We start from the raw sequence: 12,225 nt of genomic DNA, 5'->3' as shown, positions 1-12,225 counted from the left end.
TTTTAGCCGGTGTTTGCCACAGGATTCTCCATTTTTTTTTTCTTCAGCGACAACTATGTCTCTACGCTGATTCGAAGCCGCTTTCAGATGAATACACCTTCGCAGCTGGAATCGAGACCTCTCAGCACAGCTGACCTGCTTTCTCTGACGCAACAGCAATGCAGCAGTTCAGGTCCATTTATTTTAGTGTTTGTGACACTGTGTCTGCGCTCACAGATGGGCTGGTTTTATCACAAAAGGAGTCTGCCCCTGATCGTTCGTAGAAGGCAGCCCAGCCTTCCCAGTCTCATGTTTCTCCACCTGTTTACCATCGGAGAAAACAACAATGAGTTTGTACACATCGTGCATGCTTAATCTGCCAGTATGTGTTTCAAAAAGAAGGATCAATGCACATCATTATACAATCAGCTTAATGCTCCCAGACAGATCAAAGCAAACGCGGGCAGCTACACATTTGTGGGTGCGTCGCTAAAGTAAAGTAGAGTACTCTTTTCCAGAGTATGCTGTGACTATGATTATTATCACTGAGAGCTTCAAATTGGACATGTCTGGGCCACACCCACACTGAAGCAGCATGCATGGGAGCTTACTGCTCTGCTATGAGAGCATTAAATATAGGGAAGCATTTTCAGGGAAATCAAATTTCCTCTTCTGAGTGTGGGGTCCCCATATGGTGACCAGCCTCTTAATTGAATCCAAACCCTTGTCATATGGTTTAAGGCTTGACAGGCCATCCCTTTATTGCCAAACTTGGTGTTAGAGACAACTGGGGTTATTCACTGCAATTCAGTCGAATACTCACAATTCACAACGTGATGAATTTGCTGGTGTTATGAGCCATAGAAATGAATCAGAGTGAGTCAGGCTTCCACAGCATCTTTCTGCCAGTCCTAAAAGGACACCATGTGTTAATCAAATCGGACAACATGTCTGTGGTGTCCCACATGAATTGCAAGGGAGGCCTCTCATCAAAGCATCTCTTCAGAGCTCACTGAGAGCAACACATATGCCGGGCAAATTGATGCAAGGAGCGGACATGTTAATAAGGAACAATTTTCCCTCAGGGGAGTGGACGCTCCAGGACGCTCTGCGCCTCAGAAGACAACTTACTGCCCAGTTTATTTCTTAAAAAACAAGGATTGCGTTGGTCCACGATTGGCCCACCCTTCTTCTTTATGCTTTTTCCCTGATCACTCTGTCCCCCCTTTAGATGAACCATCTGTGGTATCAGAGCTAACTCAGCTGTTGATAGCAGCCTCTTGGCCTGTTATGCTGAGATGGAATCTCCTTTCTCAAGTGGATGAGACAATATGGCACCCTCGGTCTGACCTATGGGCCCTGCATCTCTGGCTGGTTGACAGGAGTCTTCCAGCCTCCCATAGTGAGTTCTGAACACAATTTTGGAGACTAGAGCCCTGTCTACGAGCTGCCTCTATGCCTTAAAGTGTTCTAGTTTCTCCACTTGGAGTCTAAACCATGGCAAAGACCCTCAGACTACCAATTTGACAAGATTTGTTATCATTTTTGCAAGAGTTGCTGGATAAGGGATGCTCCCCATTAGGGGTGGGAAAAAAAATCAATATTGCAATATATTGTTGTGCTCTCTGTCGCAATAAATAATCGATACACTAACGCCCAATATTGATATTTTATTACAGAACAAAATGATTAATTTACCCGTTTTCAGTGTCACTGTCACTACCCAATATCTACCATTCTGTTTGCAGGGGCGCTGTTCGAGTAAATAGGGGTAAAGTGGCGCAAACATCGGCCGGTGAAGAACACAAGTTAATTAACAACAATAACAGAGAATTGCAGAAAAAAAGAGAGGCGAGAAGAATGGCGGAAAACAATAAAAAACTAATCAAAGACCCACCCGCTAGTTTCCAGTCTAAAGTGTGGAGACACTTCGGGTTTTACGAGACAGTCGACGGAAAGGCACTGGATAAAGACTATGCAATCTGCAAGAACTGCTTTGCAAAGATAAAATATAACAGCAACACTACGAATCTGCAAATTAAAAAAAAAATACTCTCAGGTGATAATGAGGGCAAACCAAGTCAGCCGACAATCACTACTGCTTTCAAAGCCAAGCTCCCCTTTGGGTCGCCGAGGGCACAGAGTATCACTTAGTCTATCGACGAATTTATTTGCAAGGACCTTCGCCAGCATGGTCGAGAATGATGGATTTTGCAGAATGTTGACAACACTGGAACCGAGATACGAGATACCGAGTTTAACTGACGTTTCAGTATTATGGTTTACACGTTAATGTTCATGTTGTTTTGTAATGTTCAAGCACTTTTATCTGTCTAGATGTACAGTGTTTACATTTAAGACCAGGAGGCAGTGAGTTATTATGCAAATGCATATTTCTTTGCACAATGTTGGAAATGTTGGCATTAATAAATGAATAAAATTTCCTTATTCACTTATCCTTCTTTTTCTTTTCAGTCACATATATCGTGATATATCGTTGATTAAATTTCTTCCAATATATGCAATATCGTAGATATCGCGAATCGTGATATTATCATATCGTGGAACACATATCGCCACAGAATTGAATCGTGAGGTACCTGTATCGTCCCACCCCTACTCCCCATCTGCTCTCAAAGTCTATGTGGTGGCCATGATGGCTCCTCATGCCCTTATCAAGGGCCAATCCGTGGGCAGCCACAGCGCGGTCAGCCGTTTTCTGAGGGGTGACAGAAGGCCGCCTCTTCCCTCTGTCCCTTCATGGTATTCACCCACGGTGCACACCCTCGAGATTCCACAATCTGCCAGCATTCAGTTGTTATTGCTGAACACTTCCCTGCTTCTAGCACTGGCATCAGCAAAGTTAATAGGGCACCTGCAGGCGCTCTCTATTAGGCCTGCCTGTCTGGAATTTGGGCCTAACGAAACTAAGTTGTCTTGAAACCAAGGCACGGTTATGTACCTAAGGTTATTACGCTCTCTGCGCTTCCTCCCTCTGAATAGGACAGTGATCCATTTATGCGCTGCCCAGTTAGAGCTCTGATAATCTATATTGAGCATTCTGCCCCCTATAGGCAGTAGGAACAACTTTGTCTGCTTCATCTCACTAGCATACTCTTTGTTGGGCCTTTAATGCCCCATTGGAGTACAGGCCCACTCGACTAGCAACATCGCCACATCTTGGACATGGCCGACTGGGCCTCGCCATCCACATTTGCAAGGTTTTATAACCTGGAATTCCTGCCCTTACAGGCCAGGGTTCTTTCCACTTAAGTGACCTGCATAAACAAATCTGGTAGAGAGCCCTTGACCATATCATGCTCAAGCTCTTTGGCATCAGTTCACCTGCCACCTCTCAGCCTATGGGTGTCGAAGTGACAGGAGTACTTTGGAATGATTAACTAGGCCAGGTTTTTTCACCCGAATAACCTTGGATTATTGTTAACATCTATTGCAATGGATTGCTTATGGAAGTTTGATATCTTAGCCGTTCCACTACATTACCAAGGTGTGATTGCACTGTTCACATATGCTTCCAGCAAGATGCAGTACAAGTGTAGTATCGAAAGGGAATGTACTCGGTTACTTAATATAAGCTCAGTTCTCTGAGATACAGAGACGAGTAATGCGTTGCTAGCCATGGTATGTAGCTGCACGACTCGTTCATCACTTCAGTTGAAGTAACCTGAGAATCCTGTGGCGAACACCCACTTATATAGCCAGAGTGCCCCGCCCATTTTGGCGGGCTGTGGCATGCTTGGCAGGCTTTTTCACCATAGGCTTCTGCAGCCATTGGTTTGTTTTTAAATACACAGCTTGAACCAGGCTTTTTCCCATTTGCGTCAAGCAAGACGCAGTACAAGTGTAATACTGAAAGGGAACAGATAGATAGATAGATAGATAGATAGATAGATAGATAGATAGATAGATAGATAGATAGATAGATAGATAGATAGATAGATAGCCTATTTACGTAATGGCTCTAGCATTGTGAATTCTCATATTATATATTGCTGACAGTATACTATTAAGTTTTCCAGAGTGGACTTTTTGGTGGACACACAGTGTTTCTGTGACTGTCTAAAGCATGTTAATTTAAGGCACACATTTGGGTCTATTACTAAGCATCCAACTGTAACATTCTAACATCAGGACCAGGGTTGGGAAATGATGCTCTTAAGAAGATGATATGTTGAATTTAGTTTTGTCCTTGAATTTTTTTTTTTTTTTAAACCATTATCTTCATTATTTTTATATTGCTACTTATGATTTAAAAATGTCCTTTTGTGTAATTTTTGTAAGTAGCAATAAGTGTTCAGTACACATTTTTATATAGCATGCACAGATTGAAATACACTATTTTAAAATCTAAATTATATGCATACATGATTGCACTTTGACTTCCATTAAATGATCTGCTGTTTGCAGCTCCTCTTCAGTTTTTTCTTTCAGCTGTTGTCTAAGTAAAATCCAGAAACTAAATGTGTAAGAAACCTGCAAAGAAAAACACATGGGACAGTTATAGGTAACACTTGTTAATAAAGTTATTCAGTAACACTTTAGCATGTTGTTCCATCATTAACAAATACCTACACAAGAACAAATGTGTAACACAGTATTAACATTCTAGGAACTACTTTTTAACCATGACAGAAAGCTATGATTAACAAATTATTAAGTGATAGCACTTAGCTAAAATAGGTAATTCACTTTTAGCTAATCAGTAACTATTTTTTTTTAAACAATAAATGCAATAAATGCATAATGTATACTTAATTCTAAAGTGAAGATTATGGTAGCCCACTAGTAATGAGTTGGAAGTTGTTAGTAAAGAATTGTAAGATAATGTCACTGAAGTCATTTGAGGTTTTTGTAAAGTTTTAGATGGTAATAACTCCTTCTAAAGGAATTACTAATTATTTAGAACAGTATTCTTAAGTGAAAATTATGTTAACCCTCTAATAATGACTCAACAGTTATCAATTCCATCAGAAGGAATTATTAACCAAAACCTTAGAAAAACCTCAAAAACTTTTAATGACTTTCAATGACTACACTGTAAAAAATAAGTGTAATTTTAACTGTAAAATTTTGTAAAAACGCTACGGAAAAAAACTGATAATAGGTTAACAGTAAGTTCCCGTACTATATACAGGGAAAAACTGTAAAAGATCTAACAAAGCATTTAATGTAAATTTACAGTAAAATTCTGTTAATTATACAGCTTTTAGAAGTAAAAAAAGAACAAATCAATGTATAATTTACAGTCTAAAACTGTAAACTGATATTCCCAGAATTCCCTGCGTGACACTCCACGTTTGAAAGTATTTTGTTTAAATAATCATGTTTTTAAATAGTTCTTGTTATCAGTTATGTACATTTGAGCTTTATGTTACATCTTCTGTTGCTTAATGAAAGTTTTTTGCATTATTTAAGTATCACGTGTGTTACCATGATGGTGTTTTGTGTTTCCATAAATGTGCACCTTCTATATGTTAATATATACTTCTGCTTGTGGTGAAGCTACTTGTGATGAGCTTTGATACTTCATGTGGCTTTCTCTTATACAGTACCATCTTTATTATTATGGTGGTTGTCAGTATTTTCAAGGTACAAAACAGATTTAATTTTGTGTGTTGTTGAATTTACTGGTTTATATTCACATTTTCTTGTTTGTAAATTACAGCTTTATATTGTAAAATTAACAGTTTTTGACGTAAATGTGTTTACAGTTTTCTGTATTTTTACAAAATTATTCTGGCAACCACAGCTGCCAAAAAGTTTTTGTAAAAACAACAAGAAATTTTTTACAGTGTATACAGATTTCCTAAAATAATTTGCAGATTTCCTCTCAGACCTTCTGATTACAGTTGATAAGGCGCTAATCATGGGAGATTTTAATATTCAAGTTGATAATACAAATGATGCATTAGGACTTGCGTTTACTGACCTAATAAACTCTTTTGAAGTCAAGCTAAATGTCACCGGGCCCACTCATCGTTTTAATCATACACTAGATTTAATTATATCGCATGGAATCAATCTTACTGCTATAGATATTGTACCTCAAAGTGATGATGTTACAGACCATTTCCTTGCATCGTGCATGCTGAGTATCACTGATAATAACTATATGTCTCAGCGTTACAGTCTGGGCAGAACTATTGTTCCAGCCACCAAAGATAGATTCGCAAATAACCTGCCTGATCTATCTCAACTGCTATTTGTACCCAAAAATACACATGAACTAGACGAAATGACTGACAACATGGGCACTATTTTCTCTAATACATTAGAAGCTGTTGCCCCCATCAAATTGAAAAAGGTTAGAGAAAAACATACTGTGCCATGGTATAACAGTAATACTCACTCTCTCAAGAAAGTAACTCATAGTCTTGAACGCAAATGGAGAAAAACTAACTTGGAAGTTTTTAGAATTGCACGGAAAAACAGTATGTCCAGCTATAGACAGGCTCTAAAAACTGCTAGGGCAGAGCATATCCACAAACTCATAGAAAATAACCAAAACAATCCAAGGTTTTTATTTACCACAGTGGCTAAATTAACAAATTACCAGACGCCACCTGATTCAATAATCCACCAACGTTAAATAGTAATGATTTTATGAATTTTTTCACTGATAAAATAGATAACATTAGAAATAAAATAGCAAATGTAGATTCTACAGCGTCTAACACTTCAGTTTCATCCATCGCACCCAAAGATAAACTGCAGTGCTTTACAAATATAGGACAGGAAGAGCTAAATAAACGTATCACTGTATCTAAACCAACAACATGTTTATTAGATCCTGTACCCACTAAATTAAAGAAAGAGTAGCTGAAGAACCACTTCTCAATATCATTAACTCGTCGTTATCTTTAGGTCACGTCCCAAAACCATTCAAGCTGGTGGTTATTAAGCCTCTTATTAGTCAAGTCAAGTCACCTTTATTTTATAGCGCTTTAAACAAAATACATTGTGTCAAAGCAACTGAACAACATTTATTAGGAAAACAGTGTGTCAATAATGCAAAATGATAGTTAAAGGCAGTTCATCATTGAATTCAGTGATGTCATCTCTGTTCAGATTTTAAATAGTGTCTGTGCATTTATTTGCAATCAAGTCAACCATATCGCTGTAGAGGAAGTGACCCCAACTAAGCAAGCCAGAGGCGACAGCGGCAAGGAACCGAAACTCCATTGGTGACAGAATGGAGAAAAAACCTTGGGAGAAACCAGGCTCAGTTTGGGGGCCAGTTCTCCTCTGACCAGGCATAACCAGTAGTTCAATTCCAGGCTGCAGCAAAGTCAGATTGTGCAGAAGAATCATCTGTTTCCTGTGGTCTTGTCCTGGTGGTCCTCTGAGACAACGTCTTTACAGGGGATCTGTATCTAGGGCTCTAGTTGTCCTGGTCTCCGCTGTCAGTCATCCTACTACTTGTCCACTTGATCTGATCCCCACTCACCTCCTTCAAGCGATCTCTTCTTCAGTCATACCTTCGCTTACTCACATTATAAACTCCTCTCTTCACTCTGGAACATTTCCCTCAGCATTCAAGCAGGCTCGGGTAAACCCACTGATTAGAGCTTGACTGGTCCTTGACACAGAGTAGTCCTTAGGCAGACGGGCCTTGGTGGAGCCAAAGGGATGCAGAGCCCACACGGAGCCAAAGGGCTGACAGGGCGAGGTGGAGACATGGTTCTGGAGGGCCGAAGTGCAGCAACCACCGCTTATTTTGTATCAACCCACACATCACTGTCAGGGGCCCATCCTGGGCTTAACTGGGGATCGGGGGCCCATCCTGGGCTTAACTGAGGATCGGGAGCCCATCCTGGGCTTAACTGGGGAGATATTGGAGGAAAATCTATGGATGGGACAGGAGCCTCTTGAAGTATTTGTTGGTCGCTGTCAGAAGAGTCATCTACAGGGTCCACAAACACTTCTCTAAAATGGCTAATTAAATTTTGTACAGACGAGGTGACCTCAGTTTCTTGGAACCACAATGGTTCAGCCCATCTTAATGCAGCTCCTGCTAATTGCTGGATGATCAATTAAATCTTGTTCCAGGACGAGCGAGCATTGTTATAGGAACTTTATAGATGCTGTAAATATCCTAGATGGCTTCTCACCGGGATTGACACAAGCAAAGGTTCATAAGACATTCAATTAAGATCTTGTAACTTTTTGAACAATCAATGCTGTTCCACAGATATCTCCTGACAATTTATATATATATATATATATATATATATATACAGGTCCTTCTCAAAAAAGTATGCTAATTTTTTTAGATAGGAATTTTGGGTTTTCATGAGCTGTATGCCAAAATCATCAGTATTAAAACAATAAAAGACCTGAAATATTTCAGTTGATGTGCAATGAATCTAAAATATATGAAACTCTTTTTTTTGTGTGTGATTTGCGTAGTCTGAAAACCTAACTTGCTCGAGTTGATCCAACCAATAAGCACTGCCAAGAGGCGGGACAACACTCAATACACTATTTTGATTGGTTTAAAGAAAGAATAACAGGTATTGATTTTCCTATTTTAGATAAAATTCTTCTATTTTATAACTGGGTTAAACAGACAAAGGACCTTCTCAGTGCTCAGGAGTTCATCGTTCACCAGTGCTTCGTGTTCAAGAAACAGATCCGACACCTTTCTTCCCACTGCAAGTGGGAAACGTTTTATTGTTTACAACGAAAAAGTGTATCATCAGTTTATGATTATCTAATTTGCATTCAATTTTATATAGCTAATGTCAGGTAATAACAAATAATATCCTTATTACTTTCAGGAAGTTTCAGTTTATCTTTCCATGAGATCATGTCCATTACACTATCATCACCTGTAAAAAAAAATAATAATTCTCAAAGTGATTCCAACTATATAATTTCTCTGTGCCTTTATCGTTAAGCTGTGTTGTGGGCTCTGCTATTCTTTAATATTGAGAATGATTTTTATAACTATATCTTTATCGTTATCATCATAGATATCATCCTTGGTGTAAACATTATAAGAGGAACAAACTAGTTTTTACAACATTCAAGCAATAAACTTATGTGACATTTAAGGCTCCAATATGTAATTTTTCATGTCATGTCATGATGCAAAAATGAATAGCTTCCAAATAATTTACTTTACCCAAATACACTTGGACAAAACTTATAATAATGATTTATTTTTTATTCCAATCTGGCTGGATTTCATGGGGAGTTGAAAACATTCATTTGTGATTTCCATATGTATGCCATATTATATCCATACACAAAGAAAAGCTGTGGGTAATGAGACACTCAAAATCTATTATAACAATGAATGAATCTGACCATTGATAATTCAAAATGGTAAAGCTACATGCACTGTCAGTCCCCCAGGTGGGTCTAGCCCAGTCACTTCAGTTTGTGCTTCTGTGATTATTTGAATCTTTGCAACATGCAAATAATATTGTGTTGCTAAAAATTTACATTTGTGAGGCTATTTCACTCATTACAACTTCTCTCTGTAACAGTATGTAATATTTTTTTATCATAAGCATACAAATCAAAGAGTAATAGACTCTACACTAAGTATTCTTTGTTAAGCTTTATCCCAAGATTTAGTTTTACATACCTTTGCAGCAAGGTGCACACAGGGTACTGGATAACCAGAGACATCAAAGTCAATCAAGACATGCTTTGGTAAAGCAGGGAAGATGTCAATATGGTTGAGATGGAGTTGACTAATGAAAGTAACCACTAGCAGCAATGTCCCATATACAGCAAGGAATGGAGCGCTTAGCATGGCAAACCGCCGACGATCCTTCAGCATCCAGATTGCACATGACCACACCAGTAACACTAATGTAAACCATGAGTTATAGCTGATGCTCCATACCTGTATGCATGCAAAGAAAAACAAGTATATTAGCAGCATGAATGTAAGAATATAATATGTATAGGGCATAAAAAGTTTAATAAGAGTAAGCCTAACAGATGTTACGATCCAGTTAGAAAACAAATTTCAGAAGTAATGAAATATTCTTGAATAATTTTCACTCACATATGACCAGACTTCATTTAAAGTAAAAACAAAATAAAATAAATAAGTATAAAACATAACAATTATTATTATTATTAATAATAATAATAATAATAATAATAATAATAATAATAATAATAATAATAATAATAATGATGATGATGATGATAAAAATGTGACCAGATATTCAGAAAACATGAACTGTTAAATACAATGTGCAGTAATGGCACATTATGAAGTGTGAATTTTTTAAATTGCAATTAGTCATTCACAGTAAGCCCCGACTTCCTAAATAATGTGAAGACCTGCTGTATTTCTTTTAGCAGTCTGGCAATAAAAAAGTCACTAAGTAAGGTTCAGGATCTGTTTGTCCAAGTGGAGGATGATAAGAGTTTTTTGGGGAAACTGTCTAAAAACAGTCACTTGGGTGACTTAATGCAGGCCTGTGGAGATCAGCTGCTGCCTGCCTTACTTCAAAAAATATGCCAAATTTTGTGATTTTGTGAGGCATTTTAAAAAGCACTATTATAACATAAAGCAAATCTTGAAACCTTTGACCAGAGAGATTGACTATGAAGGAAGCGAGCATGGAAAATTTAGCACAGGCAAAAAAAAAAAAAGGTTGACAAAGATGCTGAAAGTACATTTTTATCTGATTTTAAAAGTTTCATATTCCCTTTTTCTATTATTTTAAGGAAATAGGGGGGGGGGGGGGGGGTAAGTAAATGAACAGTTTTCCCCTGTATTCCATTTTAAACAGAAACTGTACTTTTAAACAGAAAACTTTTAAACTGTATTCCTTTTTAAACATATGTTCTTCAGTCACAAAACAACATACATTATAGCAACAAAAATAATTTTACTGTTCTGACATACATCAGGGTAACAAACATTATTTTACCATTGTGATGATGAGAGCAATTAAATAGCTCTGTTTCATTATGAACTGTCCAAGCTGGTTTAAAGCACTAGGTCCTGACACATCAGTAGAAGTTAGAGAGTCTGCGTCATTCAGTATTTCATTTTCTCCGCCACAGTTTTCCTTCTTCACAGTATATTCTGTGCATATATTAACACACAACCACACAGAGAGATTCTTAAATGTGAACAAAATAAACTTGATACACAAATATGAACAGTAAATCAGGGATATTTGAATTAGTTAAAATTTTTACATTTTGTGTTTTTATAAAAAATTTTCTTTAAGGTTTAATTTTTTTCTTCTACTTTGTTCTTATTTTTTAACGAATTAATTAACTAATTAATGTTATTTAAAACTTTAATTCTTTTAGCATCAGGTTAAAGCAATGGTTCCCAATTTTTTTCTGCCGGGCCCCTCTTTTGTGGAGGGAGAAAAAAAATGTCAAGCCCCTAACCTATATATATTATGCACCACATAAAATTACTATCAGGCATGACCTTGCTTGCTAAATCATGCCTTGCAGCGATGTGAAGCATCAGGTCATGCAGTCACCAGCCTCGCCTGAGCAAGAGGATCCTTTGGTCACACCTATTTTGCCTCAGTCCTTGGGTGGTCTTGTTCCACCTAAGATACTCGTTGCCGCAGTTCTACCTAGGTCTAAAGTGCCAGTAGTTTTGTTCAGTTCCATCAGCTGTCTGTCATTATCCTGTGATCCCCTGATATGGGCTTTGTCTCCTTTGGTTGTCCCATCTCTGGGCCTGAACCATCTGACCACTCCTCCCATCATAACCCCCATGGATGTTACCACATCTGTTCCTCTGTGGAGTCTCCGCTTGTCTTCCTGCCTGCTTTTGCCAGCCCTTCACCAGCTCCTTTTCGACCGCTCTTCACCTAATCCTCGACCTCCTCCAAAGCCCTCTCCATCCCCTGTCTCGCTCAATCATGTTTGTTTTTTGGTTACAGCAGAAGGTCATACCTTCTGGGAGGGGGCATTATTTACATTTATGCATTTAGCAGATACTTTTATCTAAAAGCGATTTACAGTGCATTCAGACTATACTTTTTTTTTTTTTTTTTTTTTACTAGTATGTGTGTTCCTTTGGAATTAAACCCACAAGCTTTTGTGCTGCTAACACAATGCTCTACCACTACGCTACAACACTGAAACTGGAACACTGTCAAAGACACTCAGTCATTCTGTTATTTTTTTAATTTTGGACTTTTACTGTAGTTTGTTTTAATTTGTTCCCTTTGCTCAGTTTCCCCACCACTTATCAGTTGCCATGGCCATTTATTTAAT

The 12,225-nt window shown here is 38.0% G+C and overlaps 1 pseudogene; it reads right to left on the bottom strand.

Moving 5' to 3' along the window:
* Window positions 1–12,225, bottom strand: part of LOC113053819 (piezo-type mechanosensitive ion channel component 2-like) — a 150,318-nt pseudogene that overhangs the window by 54,949 nt on the left and 83,144 nt on the right.

The sequence above is a fragment of the Carassius auratus genome, chromosome 34 (genome assembly GCF_003368295.1).
Source record: "Carassius auratus strain Wakin chromosome 34, ASM336829v1, whole genome shotgun sequence".
In the NCBI taxonomy this organism is placed as follows: Eukaryota; Metazoa; Chordata; class Actinopteri; order Cypriniformes; family Cyprinidae; genus Carassius; species Carassius auratus.
Note: the sequence above shows the minus strand (reverse complement) of the source record. Positions and strands in the feature narration are given on the sequence as shown.